Source organism: Lepidochelys kempii, chromosome 19 (assembly GCF_965140285.1).
Source record: "Lepidochelys kempii isolate rLepKem1 chromosome 19, rLepKem1.hap1, whole genome shotgun sequence".
In the NCBI taxonomy this organism is placed as follows: domain Eukaryota; kingdom Metazoa; phylum Chordata; order Testudines; family Cheloniidae; genus Lepidochelys; species Lepidochelys kempii.
In genome coordinates, this window is record NC_136398.1 from 11,465,287 (window position 1) to 11,481,069 (window position 15,783).

A 15,783-nucleotide genomic window follows, 5' to 3' on the forward strand; every position below is an offset into this window, starting at 1 on the left:
AAATCAGCCCAGATGGAGATCAGAGGACCGAAAAGGAGGTCACTTCGGGAAAACCCTGACGTATGGTAACCCTATACCCAGAGAAGGTAGAAAGAGCCAGTTCCTAAGGGAGGCCTGGTCTGCTATTGGGGGAGACTCTCTGGTCAGGTGGGCCTGGTGGCAGGGTAGCTACTCTGTAAAAAGAGAGGTCTGGCCAAGACGCTGTCCCCAGCACCCTGGGGTGAGAACTGGCTGTTCACTGAGTGATTCACTGTGTCTTGTTTAGGTCCTGAGCCTTAATCCTTAACCTTGAGGTCAAACAATCCTGCGTCTGCCCCACTACCCACATGCTTGATTTAGAGAGAACCGCCCACTTTCCTTGCTTGGCCCCTCAGCCTGGCTGGTCGACAAACAGAAAAGCCCTCGGTCATCATCACTCAGGATCAGGCCTTAGGGGCAGCCTAATTTCAGCCTTGCCTTCACCTGCTCTCAGCCTGGGAGCCCTGGCTCAGATCCTCAAAGGTATTTAAGTGCCTAACTCCCTTTGAAATCAAAGGAAATTAGGAGCCTACCTACCCTTGAAGTTGTGAGCCCCCCTGGCTGATCCTGAGCCCAGGTATTTAGCATGGCAGTTTGAGTTGGCTGAGAGGCTGTGGGAAGAAAATTTTCGTCCCTGTATGACTCACAGACCAAACAGCCCCAGGCCTTGGTAATGCTCCTGCTTACTGGGGCTCTTTGCTTTGCATAGAGAAGCCATGAGGAGGACAAAGGGAATGGTGTAAACCTGGTGGAAAGACTAATGTTCTATGATTGCATGGAGCCCTCTTGTGTGGAAATGCCAATAGGCTGCTACCCTGGGCCAAGAGTTGCAGACGTTTTAAAGGTAATTTCATTTTCTACATGAAAGTTCAGTTCAGATGTGGTGTCCGGTTCTCTGAGAGGTTCCTGCCCTCTGTCTCCCTTTCCCAGCTGGATTCGGCTGGGTACACAGAGGTCAAAGGGCTCTTTACCCCCAGCTCCAAGAGTGACTCTAGTGGCTACTTTCCTTATTCCCTCAACCCCAAAATCAGGTGGGCTTTTTGGCTACCTGGCGGATCCCCAGGGAGGGGTGATGGGAAAAGTTGGAAAAGCTGGGTATATTTCACTCATTAGTGCAGTCTGCAGTCTCATCCATAATCCAGCCCAGGATTTAAACGGCCACCAGGCAACTTTGGCTGGGACCATCCTTCTGGGAGCTGGAGAACCAGAGGGAGCCACAGGGTTTGTCTGTGTCCAGCAGCCTCAGAAAGGTCAGTGTCCAAAGGAAAAGCTGAATCTTTGTTCTATCCGTCAGGGTTTCATCCCTGACCATCTTGACTAACAGCCATTGGTCCTCCATGAATTGGGCAGCGTGTTCCTACTGGAGACCAATTAGGAACACTGGTGATTATTATCTGGGATGATTATTTAATCAGGAGCCAGCGCTTTAAGCCATGTTTTCCTTTGAACTTTTAATGAGCGGTGCAGTGCCCTGTTAGCCCACGCTTGTTCCCACCAGCCTGCAACATCTTCTGTGTCTTATTAATGAGTTTACAAACCCAGCAGTGTATGTGCCTGTCCCTGTGTATAAAGTACAAGCTGCGTGTCTGTCGGAGGTGACATATCAGCATCCTCTCAGCCAGAAGGGTTCGTATTTAACCAGCCTGCATCAATATTGAAGTGGTGTTATCTCTCATTTATGCTCTGATTTAATTGACGAGCCTGGAGCTTGTGTGTTTATTAAAACCACTAGCTTCTCCCTCTCGCCCTCCTCCGCTCTCGCATTGTAACAAGTTTGTTAATAAAGAACTTCTGGAGAATTGAAACTGCAAGCATAGTTTATATTAATTGGGTTGGCTGGAACATTTGTTCCTCTCCAAAGGGAGGAGGTAGGTGGGATGGGGATCCCCAGCCAGATGGGTTTTAATTAGAGATGGGCTCAGAATGCCCTCCAAAGCTGGACTGCCAAAGAGCTGGGGGAGACAGAGCTGGATCTGGTGTGAAATCCAGACTTTGAGTTTGTTTATTATTTCTGGTAGTGGTGTTAATCTGATGGTAGCACTCAGAGACCCCAGTTGAGATCAGAACTCCATTGTGCAAAGTTTGGTACAGACCCAGCGTGAAAGACAGAAGACCTGGCAATCTAAACAGACATTTATAATGATTGATTATTTGTATTACCGTAGTGCTAGGAGTCCTAGTCATGGACCAGGACTGTTGTGCAAGGCACTGTACAAACACAACGAAAAGATGGTCCCTGCCCCATGGAGCTTACAGCCAGAGGAGAATAAGGGGTTTGTGGGGCCCTGGGCCAGAGCAAGTGGGGGCCCCTCCCCACCCCATCCGCCTGCAGTCATCCCGTCTGGTGCTCCGGCTGGGGAATGGGGTCCGGGCGCGGGGGCTTCTCCTGCTCCCTGACCCAGCATATTTCCCTGGCAGGAGTGCCGGGCAGGCGGAGTGGCTCGGGGTGCAAGGGTGCCCATTTTCTGGGGGGCCCCAGCACGGGTCCCATTGGTCCAGTGTCTAATCTGCCACTGCTTACAGTCTAAGAAAAGAGACAACAGATGGAGACAGATGGATTGGGGAGCACAAGGAGACAGTATTGGTCAGTGGTCTCAGCACACCAGCAGCCTGGCTGTTCTCTAGTTCTTTGTAGGCACCGGGGCAGAGGACAGATCTACGGAGGGTGTTGAAGGTGGATAATGAGATAACTTTGCAGAAGTTCATGGGAAGCATCTTCTAAACACGAGGGGTAGCATTGGAAAACACATGAAGATGCTTGTAATGATGCACCCATGGATGTCAGCTGCACCAGAGATTGAACTGATGACTCTGAGTCTTAAATGCGGGGACTTCTACTGCCTAAGCTAAGAGACACCCCCTTTTGGCTAATGAAGGTTGTAGCAGGTTTATCAACCTCTGGCAGTGTTCCAGACACCGAGACGGCGTGCCACAGGAGAGTGATACAGAGAAAGGGTGTGAGAGAGGAAATTGTATTGTCCCCATTTTACAGGTGGGGAATGGAGGTATGGAGGGATGAAGTGACTTCCCCAAGTTCACACATGGAGTCCCTGGCAGAGCTGGGAATTGGCTCTGAGCTCTATCATGGACCAAACCAAAGCTCTCAGATCTGAACACCCTGGATATTTGGGGAAATCCAGGTGTGAACAGTGTAGTCCAGTCCCATCTCCAGTTTTTATGTCCCTCCCCAATACAAACATTTTCTCCCTATCATGGTTGTAACTGTATTGGACCATAAATGCCGTGATAAGCAGAGGTTACAGAAAATACCACATGAAGCTGCCAAGAGGTGGAAGGATGATCTTGCAGTTAAAGCACCGTCAGAAGAGCTCGGGTTGAAAATCTACCTTTGTCACAGATTTCCTGTTTGATGATAGGCATGTCTCTGTGCCTCAGTTTTCCATTTGTAACATAGGGATTATAATACTTCCCAGCTGCAGGGGGAAAGTTGCTCCTTTTTTGGTCAAAACAGCAATTTTTGTGAAAAAATTTCCATTATTGCTGAAAATGTTGGGGTTTTCATTGAAAAAAATAGAAACTGAAATTGTTTTGGTTTCTGGCAACTAAAATCTGAAACATTTTTTCAAATTAAAACAGGTGGGAAAGCGGAGAATCGAGTCAGGAATCTGTTCTCTCTGCATGGCTGGAAATAAATATTGCCAGCCAAAAAGGTGCTAATGAGACTCCATTTACTTTGTAATGCTATAATTAGATCATATGTAATTGTTTAATGCTTGGTTTGGAGCCTCTCAAGGAAGCCTTTTTAATTATGCAATTGAGGGCTCATCTTTAATCCCCACAGAGAAGGGGGTGAAGCGTCCCAGGTCATTGATGGAAAAAGATCAAAGCCCAGCTGGGTCAGAGGAGGAGTGTCCTAGCAGCAGGGACCCAGGGTGCGATGCTGAGCACTGATGTGGCATTGACATCTGCAGAGCGCTGAGCGGACATTAACTAGCCTTCTGCACAAACCCTGCCCCCAGCTAACCACAAACATCCGGGGCAGTTCCACATGGATGAAGGGTTGGCGAGCTTGGGGTTACGTCACCTAGAACCCAGAATCCTGTTGAAATCCAAGCTTGGGTCTGGATCTGAATTTCCCAGTTGACCCTTCCCTTGGTAATGGGCTGAGCTGGGACCCCAGCGCTGTGCCAGAGGGCGTTCCCAGCCCAGATCACACTGGGATGTTTCATTTAGGGGCTGGTTTGCAGAGGTGCTGGACTCCTGCAGCTCACATCTGTTTCAGCTGGAGTGCTCAGTTGCAGTGAAGTGGTCATGATAGGGTTAAGTGGATTATTCAAAGTATTGTGGATTGGAACCATGGTCCACCTCCTCCTTTAGTTCCAGTGCAATCTGTGGGAGCTTTTCTTCCTCCATCCCACCCCCGTTGGGATGCAGTTAAATAAAGCAGCAACTTCCCAGCCCGCAATCCTGTGAGTAGACTGATTCGTGTTGCTCTGAGTAGTCCCTTTCCTAGCTGGGTGCTCAGCGTGGAGAACTGGGAAATAGGTGTATTATTTCTTATAGCTATTGTGCCCGCCTCTGTGTTTAGGATGGTGTGACCCTTACGGCCACAAGAGTGCAAGTGGCTCAGTGGTATCTGGTAGTGAGCTTCAGCTGGCCTGACCAGTTCAGTGTACCCCGTCTCACTAATGTTGTAACCGATATCTGTTGTGTGTCATGTAAGGTATCACTGGGAAATATATAACACACTGATCATTAATATTCTTGTGTGGTGTGTGTTTGGTAAATGGCCAAGGGGCTGTACAAATGTGATGGAAACACAGAACTAAAATGTGTTTCCCAGACAAGTCTGGGAAGTGGGAAAACAGGTTTCTCTCAGACAAAAGAGAAGCAGACGCCTTCAGCCAGGTATCATCAGAGCCGAATTGCAATCACATGGTTCGTTTTCATCAGAGGGGGCAAGAACAAATCAATTTGTGTTATGGCAAATGCCAGTGGGGGAAGAAACCAGCATGGAACTTCCTTCACCACCAGACTCCATGGCTCCTTCCTCACAGCTTGAATTACCTCTATTTGCAGAGTAACCTTCAGAGGAATCCATTTCAAAGGTTCACTGGACTATAAAAGAAAGCGCCAAGGAACCCCGCCTTATCTTTCACTTAAGGAGACAAAGGAATTGAGCTTTGTGGGAGATCCTGACCATGCGGGTGGTCAGCCATCTTGATGGGAAGACGTGTTGTAGGAATTTGACTTTGAACCAGGACTATAGTTTTGTTATGACTTAGTCACTAGTAAGCATTTTTTCACTTCTGTTTGCTTGTAACCACTAACTTTATCACTTATACTTTAAAATCCGATCTGCTTTTGTTAGTAAACTTGTTTTACTTTTAATCTAAAGCAACCAAGCGCTGTGTTTGAATTGAAGGGATTGTTAACTTCAGTGAATGTGGCAGGCTGCTTTAAAGGCACAAACACATCTTATTATTCCCACAGTATTCTTGTCAGCATCCCACAGTATTCTTGTCAGCAAGTTAAAGAAGAACGGGCTGGATGAATGCACTATAAGGTGGGTAGAAAGTTGGCTAGATTATCGGGCTCAACGGGTAGTGATCAATGGTTCCATGTCTAGTTGGCAGCCGGTGTCAAGTGGAGTCCCCAGGGGTCGGTCCTGGGGCCGGTTTTGTTCAATATCTTCATAAATGATCTGGAGGATGGTATGGGTTGCACTCTCAGAAAATTTGCTGATGATACTAAACTGGGAGGAGTGGTTGATATGCTGGAGGGCAGGGATAGGATACAGAGGGACCTAGACAAATTGGAGGATTGGGCCAAAAGAAATCTGATGAGGTTCAATAAGGATAAGTGCAGGGTCCTGCACTTAGGACGGAAGAACCCAATGCACAGCTACAGACTAGGGACCGAATGGCTAGGCAGCAGTTCTGCGGAAAAGGACCTAGGGGTGACAGTGGACGAGAAGCTGGATATGAGTCAACAGCGTGCCCTTGTTGCCAAGAAGGCCAATGGCATTTTGGGATGTATAAGTAGGGGCATAGCGAGCAGATCGAGGGAGGTGATCATTCCCCTCTATTCGACATTGGTGAGGCCTCATCTGGAGTACTGTGTCCAGCTTTGGGTCCCACACTACAAGAAGGATGTGGATAAATTGGAGAGAGTCCAGCGAAGGGCAACAAAAATGATTAGGGGACTGGAACACATGACTTATGAGGAGAGGCTGAGGGAACTGGGATTGTTTAGTCTGCAGAAGAGAAGAATGAGGGGGGATTTGATAGCTGCTTTCAACTACCTGAGAGGTGGTTCCAGAGAGGATGGTTCTAGACTATTCTCAGTGGTAGAAGAGGACAGGACAAGGAGTAATGGTCTCAAGTTGCAGTGAGGGAGGTTTAGGTTGGATATTAGGAAAAACTTCTTCAGTAGGAGGGTGGTGAAACACTGGAATGCATTACCTAGGGAGGTGGTTGAATCTCCTTCCTTAGAAGTTTTTAAGGTCAGGCTTGACAAAGCCCTGGCTGGGATGATTTAACTGGGGATTGGTCCTGCTTTGAGCAGGGGGTTGGACTAGATGACCTCCTGAGGTCCCTTCCAACCCTGATATTCTATGATTCTATGATTCTATTCTTCCGAATGGTCCAGGAGAGGGCTGGACATTGCAAAGCCATGCTTCTGGGAAAATTGGGGGCTGGGAGTGTGTTGCGGTCACTTGGCTAGTAGTAACCAAGGCTGGTGGATACCAGAGTGTGGCTGGGGTGTCACATGCAGAATCAGAGCACATGCTTGTCTGCTGGTGTCCAGGCCATGACCCACAGCATTGGAACATTTAAGGCACTTGGGATTACAGGGCAGGTGGTGACACAAGCCCTCACTGGTCTGGATCGCACCCCAGAATGTGACAGCCGGGTGGCTTGCTGTGGAGTTAGAGCAAAAAGGAGCAATTAAGGATACTAAGCAAGAAAGGCCCCATAATGGCCTGGCTAAGGAGCATCCCAACAAACACTCAAACACAATCATCTGGTTAATCGCTGTGAAGAGGAGACCCCAGTCCTGGTGACAGAGGCTGGTAACCTGGAGATTTGAAAGACACGGATCAGTTAAAAGATCCACCCGGTGGAAAGATAGCAGGGCCACCATCAGCTGATCTCACTGTGTGTGGCGGGACATTCATCTTGGGAGGTTATGGGTGTACTTGCAAACAGGGATTGTGTGCTACACCAGCCCCTCACTGCCCCAGAGGGCCACGCTGGCTGCCGGGGCCCGGGACCATCCCAGGCCTGTCCTGTTTCCACTGGCCATGGGGAGTGGAGGGGTGGCATTAGTGGGCTTACCCCACGAGGGGGGTTCCCTTAAGCAAGGGGAACCCCCCACTGGCCAGATCCACCCAGTGTGGGGAGCTCTGCACCACTAGGGCTATGCCCCGGTTTGGCACTGGAGTCTGGTCTGCTTCGCGGGGACTCAAGCTCTCCACGTGACTTGGTGAGGCTGATGCAGCTGGATGGCAAGGGGGCTCGGGCGCTGGCTACTCAAAGCCAGTTGAACCTTTGGGTCGGATTCTGGACCCTGCTGGGTTTCACTACATGACCACCGACCTGCCTGAAAGGGGGGGCTGAGGATTCCTGTAGTGTGCAGGGGAATCCTGGTCTGGCGTAAAGATTTATATCAGCCTCCCTACCCCCTTTGGCGCTGCGAGAGGGTCGGAGCCGGCTGGGGCTGGGGAGGTATGTCCTAGTGTAGAGACAGGAGGGGGAGGGCGCAAGAGGAAGACGCACTCAGCTCATGCTCAGCTGGTGGAATGGGGACCAAATGAGCTGCCGTAAGTGAGGGCAGCCTGGGAGCACGGCGGCCAACGCACGGGCTGGGTCTAAAAGTGGATTAGCATTGCTGCGTCCCCTTCAAATGTGCTGAGTATTGAGCCCACCATCTGCTCGTTCTCCTCTCCTTCCTCTTGCATGGCAGCCTATATCCCTTCTTCTTTTTTTAAATGAGCACTGAAAGGGGACAATCAGCCCAGGAGTCAAGGGAGGATTTGGAATTGCACTCACTTTATTCAAACAAACAAAAAAAGATAGAAAGGAAAAGGTGTGTCCCTTACAGAAACGTCACCAAAACGCCGCCCTTCCAGAAGCCAGGGCTACAGCTACTGGCTCAAGCGCTTGAAAGAGGACGAAGGTCGCTCATTACACCCTTACTGATTCCACACCTGTCCCAGGCTTGAAAATTCACTTGGGATCCCTGACTCCTGCACACAAGAACAGGCTGGCAGCAGAGCTGGGACAGGGCTGGGTTAATTTCAGCTGACGTCCATAAAGAGAGACAGAGATATGTACATTTTTGTACAGCCATAAATACTGTTTATTTCTGCTGTGCAAATCCACATGAAGCAAGTGGTGCTGATAGCAAACAGCCTCTGCTGATATAAAACCCTATTGTTCCCTCTCCACCACCTTCAGTCTGGCTTTGATATAGTTACATGTGTGTTCGCAGCTGGCCAGACAGATGTGGGACCGACATCTGCTCTCACACTGGTTCAGCCCCATTGTCTTTAGCCCTTCCTGCTGATTTTTCCCAGGGTAAATGAAATCAGAATCAGACCTTAGGGCTTACTTCTTACAAGAGACCCTGTCAAAATAAAAATCACAGGTCCTATTGGTAGTGATGCTAATTAGTACAACTCCATTGGCTTGCTTACTACCAAGGTCTTTACTTGGTGTCAATCAGCATAGAGAGCTGCCCCCCGCAATGGTCAAAAATCATGATTTGGGTCCCCCAAAATCATGAGCTTTGCTTAAAAATCCTGGGATTAAAAATTCATTTGGGGGGAGGGGTTATTTTAACTTGCCCTCTGTTTTTGAGTTGTTAGGGTCATGTTCTCAAGCTTTTCACCACAACTAAGAAGGGTGGAAACTTAGGGGTTTTTTGTTTGTTTGTTTGTTTTGTTAACAAAAGCTGAGATTCTCATGTAATCACAGGATTCCAGAAGCTGGGGCTTTAAGAAAAAAACCACATATTGTGAGACTCGCAGTAAAATTGCAAGAGTTGGCAACTCTGCATTACATAATTAAAACTGAAATATATATAAACAACCCCCCAAATCCTAATGTTATTTATTTGATCACTCTGAATTCAGGTAGGTCAGTTTTGCTTTCTGTTTATAGTCAGTTTCTCTTTCTCTTGCACTAACCCACTGTTGTGTTTTGGGCTTTCAGCACTATACGGGAATATGTGACTAAAAAAACCAGCCGCTTAATCCATTTTCAAGAAACAGTGAAAACGTTTCTAGGTGTGTTGTGAAAATTGGCAATGCCCCTTTCAATTAAAACAGGGATGTTATGCATGTGACCATTTGCTTCAATGATTAGGGGTAAAAAGTAATAATTAAAACTTCCACAGGCCAATGCCGATGGGGCCTGATCACACGCCTTTTGAAGTCAATTGAAAGACTTCCCCCTGTTTTCCATTGGCTTTGGATCAGGCCCCTGAATGTTCAGAAAACACATTATTCATGTCCATGTTCAAAGTGAATGGCTGACAGATGTTTATGTTTCTTTACCCTGGGCAAGATGGCGTTTCACCAGCATCAAATGAAATTGGTTCATTACAAGAGTCTTATATTTGCCAGTGATCGGATTCATGCCAAAGCCAATACAGCCTCCCTTAGTGATAAAGACTGATTGGAAAAAAAACAAACAATTAAACCAAACAATAAAGAAGGTTGCCTTTTTGGTGTTCATCAACAGCAAGGGACTGATAGCAGTGCCCAGAGTGAGACATAACCTGGGCAGATGTATGAAAGGTTCTCCCCATCCATAGCTCTTGCACTGTGAATCTTAGCCCTGACCTACGGCACCCCGTGGCATCTCAATGCTGGGCATCTCCTGGGAAGAGAGAGTGACACTTGTGGCAAACTGCGCTGTGGTTTCCCTGTTGGAGAATAAGCCGCAGAGAGAGGAAGAGATGAATACCAGGCTCGTGGTTTTACTTCCGTTTGCCAAGAAAAATTTGAACCCAGGTCTGCAGAGGTGGAAGGCCGGTGTGTTACCCATACTAATCCCTGTTCCCTTTCCAGTCTCTCGCTTGGCCTTTCCTGGGTTTTGAGGGGTCTGCTTTACTGCCCCCCCCACCATCAATCAGTCTGGTGAAATAGATACTCTCCAGCTAGGATTTCTGTTATGTGGGAAGAGATCTGGGTGTCACAGTGAGATACAAATCTCAGTAAGTTCTCTGTATATGCAAGCCATCACAATGAGGAAGAAATGAGCCATTCCATCTTCTCTAATAATCACCTAATCATAGAATCATAGAATATCAGGGTTGGAAGGGACCTCAGGAGGTCATCTAGTCCAACCCCCTGCTCAAAGCAGGACCAATCCCCAACTAAATCATCCCAGCCAGGGCTCTGTCAAGCCTGACCTTAAAAACTTCTAAGGAAGGAAACTGACATAGGCAAGAGCAGGTTTTGTTCCAGTGAGACAAGTACTGGGGAGAGAAGACAGGTTGTTCACACTGTGTGTCTGAGATCCAAACGTCAATTTTTCTCACTTTGTCCTTGGGAGGAAAATAATGTTTTTACAGTCTTGTCAGATGATCATTCCAACAAAAGAGCCTGTCTTTACCAGTACGACCATAAAGGCCTTCTGCAGTGGAGGCTGCTTAGGATACAGGGTTTACCTCGCATGGTTTGAGTCAATACAGTATTCCTAGCTTTTGAGATCAGAAGAGACCACCCACAATCATTAAGTTTGACTTCCTGTATAACACAGGCCACAGACCCTCAAATCACTAATTCCTACATCAGGCCCATTACTTCTGTTTGAGCTCTATCCCGTGTTTTAGAAAGACATCCAGTAGGGTTGTTACCTAGTGGTTGCTGTTGTACACAGATGCTCAGCCTGATTTAGGCCCTGAGTCAGCAATGCCGTTAACTTTGGCTTCAGTAGAGTTCAAAGTTAAGCTCAAACTTAAGTGCTTTACCGACCTAGGGCCTTACTGGGCTGGTTTTGCCTGCCTGCTGTCAGATATTCTCTGGCCTCCACTACGTGTGGAGTAACAATAGCCATCAAGACTTGTCTTTCAGCACCAAAACACAGACCCCTAGCACTTGAGCTAAAGGAGCAGCTACATAAGCTGGCAGCAATAGCAGGTTGTTATCCCAGTGGCCAACAAGAAAACCAATTATCCTGAAATGTTGCATGTCCCATCTCATCATGGGGTAGAGTTTTTCTGGGAAGTTTGGTACAGTTCAAAAAATGGTATTTTGAATACATGGTGGTTTTTGAACCGTCACCTGCCCTTCACATTTTCCTAAAATTCCTGAATATTTTTGGGTCCTCTTTCCAAAATGGCTCAGTCTAGGAGCTCCCTGACGTGGCTGTTTCCAACGTGTAATGTGAAGGAACCACACAGGCCCAGTGGGGTCTGAATACCCACGTTCACTAACGATATACAACATGCAGCAAGGCCCAGCTACATATACGCACTTCTGCTCTGGCAGGGCTCAGATGCCTTCTGAAACTTAGTGAGCACCACTAGAAGGCTCACAAAGTATTTAAAGGGATACAACCCAATTCCTATGCACTACACAGATTCTTTGAGTCGCTGGGGCAGCGGGGAGCAATGGAAACAAACTGGCCAGCGGCCAGTCTTCTTCTTGTCTCCAGGGCTTGTGGCAGTGCTAATCCATACCAACTGGTTTAACTCTAACAGGGAAACATGAAGGCCCCATTAATTGTTTCTGCAATGAGATCGTGCTGCAGTTAACGGCCACTAGAGGACTGATTCTCCATTGACCTGCACCTGGCCACATGGGTGTAAGAGGCTGCTGGTAGCATTTTACTCTCCATTTGCCGGAGCATAAATACTGGCCTGGGATGCATGGCAGTGGAGACTCAGGCCTCAGGAGGATACTTCCACTGCTGCATCTCTTCTGTCTTGGCTCCATCTGCTCTTGGCTGAGCTGGTACTTTTCACTCTTGGCATCCCGTGTCTGATCTTTAACCAATTGAGTTTCAAGGCTCCAGCCGGGTGGCTGGATCGGACTGGATTGTGGAAGGAGATGGATCACGTTACTCAGTCAGGGCTTGCGGCTTGTCATCTGGTCATTACACATAATAATAGGGCGCTCAGGTGGGATCCCGAGTGCTTGTCTAGTTATTGGGTCTGAGCCCGTGCATGGGGTCGATCTGTGCAAAGATAAAGAGCAAAGATGGAAGGATTTAATCTTTGCATAGTTGCCTTGGTCTGTAAGCTAAATGTTTCCTAGTGGTAGGGAATCTGAGTTGTTCATATACATGTATACTTGTGTGTGTGCAGGAATACATTTCATTTCTATTTTATAAGTCTGGGAAGAGAGATAGGAGGGTTCGGTGGTTAAAGCACATGCCAAGGCATCATGAGGCCTGGGTTGGCCTCCCAGTTGTGTCACAGACTTCCTGCGTGACCATAAGCAAATCATTCTGCCTCTTTGTGCCTCAGTTTCCCCAAACAGTTGAAAAGGGATCATGTGCCTCTCTCCCAGCAGGGGTAATTCATTCCTGTTTGCAAATACTGCCAAGGTTCTTATCTAGAAGCACAGAGTATTATTACTGTCAAGTCTCTCTTATTATGAAACTAAATTAAGAATTATGCAGCTTAGGAAAGTTGTCTTGGGCTGCTTCATTAACCTTTACATGCTGATCTATAGAAAGAATGTGTAGCTCTTGTCCCTTGGGGGAGAATAAGCCTATGGTGCGTAATGTATTGGACATGCCACTCAGATTTTACAGCCATAGTGGAGACGGGCCTGAACCGCAAAGCTCAGCTCCAGATGCACTGCTGAACTGGCATCTTCCCACTGGACGGAATGGTTCATTGCAGGCGTCGTGCAGCCTTCTCGAATGGACAGTGAGAGAGAAAGTGGGACCAGCGCTACGGAGGATGGACAGTAAGGCTCAGCTGATCGGGGCTCATTTCTTACTGCCGACTCCCTGCATGTCGTTAGTGAAACCGGGAAAATAGCGCCTTGTTCGTCAGTCTTGTTTGTTTAGACTGTGAGGTCTTTGGAGTTGGCCGATCTCTTCCTGGGGGTGCGTGCAGCACCTCGCACAATGGAGCCCTGAGCTCAGCCGGGGCAGGTAGGTGCTGTGGTCATAACAGTAATAGGACCAGCTGCCGTGGACAGCCCTCCGTGTTGTGCGTCAGCCCTAGGTTGCTAGAACTATTCTTGATTTGTAGTAAAAGGCCAACGTCTACTAAGCAACACACATGTATACGTAAGTCTCTCTCTCTCACACACACACACAGACACACGCACACGTATGTGTGTCTGTTTTTATGATGAAGAGCCTTTCACCTGTAGGTTGCAATCCAGCCCAAACAGCTAATGACCACAAGTAGCTTCTCTCTAATAAGTGTCCCCAGGCTGGTGTGAAATGCGTGGGATCAGGTCCGCCCAGCTCCCAGCAGGCAGGTGGACACATCACAAAACCCACCGCTTCTACTGGCACTGACGGGTCTCCTTGGGAGCCCTCCCAGCAGCAATGCCTTGGCATTGAATGGGCTAAGGAGGCAGAGCTCCTTTCACCCCTGAAAGGAGAGTGCCCCCCCGATGAGAGTCAAGGCACATTGGCAGGCAGGGAGCTTGCAGTGTGACCTGTTTTGTGGACAGAGGATACAGATCCCCAAGACTGTCTCACTCCAGTCTGAGTCTGGTACAACTCTGTTGACTTTGTTGGATTTATACCAGTGTAGCCGCAAGCCGAATCCAGCCCGCGGTGTTGGTGCAGCCCGTGGCCTGCCTCTGGCCTGGATCAGCTCTGCTCATTGCTACGTGCCTGCACTTTTCCTCCCCATCAAATCATCACAGCCCATTCCCCACCAGGCTGACCAGTTCTGCAGGTTTATGTGTTAACCAGACCTGAGCCTGGCCCAGAAGTTCACATCCCAACACGCTGTCCAGCTGTATGAACTCCAAACACGGCTCCCACCTGGAATCATGCAGATAATCTTAGAACAGGGAGAACGAAAATCCCGTGTCCGATTGCTAGCATGTTTGAGATTTGGTCCTGGGTTCTAATTCCGTGGCTTGAGCACAATGTACAGCACCAAACACATGGGGGCCATGACCTAGATAAGGCATTTAGATGTCACTGAAATAAAAAAAATAACAACAGAGCCCGTGTCTGGTATTCCAACGTGCATATGCACACAGAGAGCATAGAAAGGAGCTGGGTTTAAGCTGGTGCCTGTCATGCTCAGAGTATCTCAATGTGCTTTGCAAAGATATCAGAAACCCGATTTGCAAACTACTATGAGACCCCTAGTTCTGCATGTGGATGCGCCGATCAGCATGTCGTCGCCTGGGATGGTACCAGGGCCCGTGAATGCCCACTTGAGCACTGTGCAAGTGGGAGCCCTAGCTTCCGGGCCCGGGTTGGAGAGTTGGGCCCTGAGACTGGCTGCGGCGGGCAAATGCGAGAGCCACTGTGTGCCTAGCAATGACTCTCCCACAGTGTGGGCCCCTCCAGCCCACTTTAAGGGCTGATCCAAACCCCACTGAAGTCCTGGGAAAGACTCGCATTGACCTGACTGGGGTTTGGCAGAGGCCCTAAGTGAGAGAGAGGGAGGTATGGCAGGGATCCCAGATCTCTTTTTAGAAACGCCTTGAAAGGATCTTTAACCTCAGTGTTTAGCCTCCCCCAGAGACAGGCAGAGGGAGTCCCCTCTCCCAGCGCAGTCACCCTCCTGCTGCTGGTGTACAGCAACAATCCCAGTTCCTACTGTGACACTGAACACATGACGCGGTGCCTCTCTGCGGGGGGCGGCGGGAGTGCATTCTCGCCGGGCAGATCCTGGCACTCCTGCCACGAGTGTCCGTGACGCTCCGAGCTCCGTGGCCCGGGGTAAGCAGGGGAGTTGGCTGACTCCTACAGATCCCGCTTTGCACCGCATAAGGCTGTACAGAGCAATAACGATGCGTCGAAAGGAAGGAAGCGGGCACACGAGACAAGTAGCCACACGCCTCCGTCAGGAACGTCCCAGGCCGCCCTGGACAGGTGGGCTGTTGGAATGTACATATGTACAAGACATGGCAGTCAGTGAGTGCTCTGCTCTCCTACCGGGGGTGGGGGGGGGTCCTGAGCAGCCGTCCCAGAGTGCAGCAGCAAAGGGTCAACGGGATGCGCCGGGGCCTGCCATGTGCAAGGTCAGAATGGGCACAACGAAAGCGCAGGGCTCCTCCCCAGAGTCCGTGGGCTGTTGGCGAACCCCAGTTCTACCTTGCGCGGGTCCCAGAGCACGGTGTGCTTTGGCACAGCAGCTTGCCCACCACGAGCTGCGGTTTCTCGCTACCGGCGCCACCTGCTGGCATCGGGGGAACAAAACCCGACGTTTGAATGGCACACGACTTCACAGGGTTGCATCTTTGCAATTTGCATCGCGCCAACCGGCGTTTGAAGGGCGCCTGGGCTTTTACATCCGCTGAGAGTTAAAGAAGCGGCCCCACCCCCATGAAAGCAGCGGCAGGTTCCCCCATCCTGATGGCGGGGCCTGTCCATCTCCAGGCTGCCTTGTGGTGCAGGTTTGGTGCTCGTCTGACGACGTGTTTGCAGCCTGTGGATCCTCCTCATTGCCCATCCGATGCCACGGTCTGTTTTTCTACAGTTCTTAGAAATGTTCAGCCAGGAATCTGTTGCTTTGTGATCCTCCCGCTCCCTGCCCAATTCCCCATCACCCTGGTGTCTTCATGGAAAATCAAGCATTTGCACATTTTTTTTTTTAAAGAGTCCTTGATGAGCCAATCCACTCCCGCCCACTCGC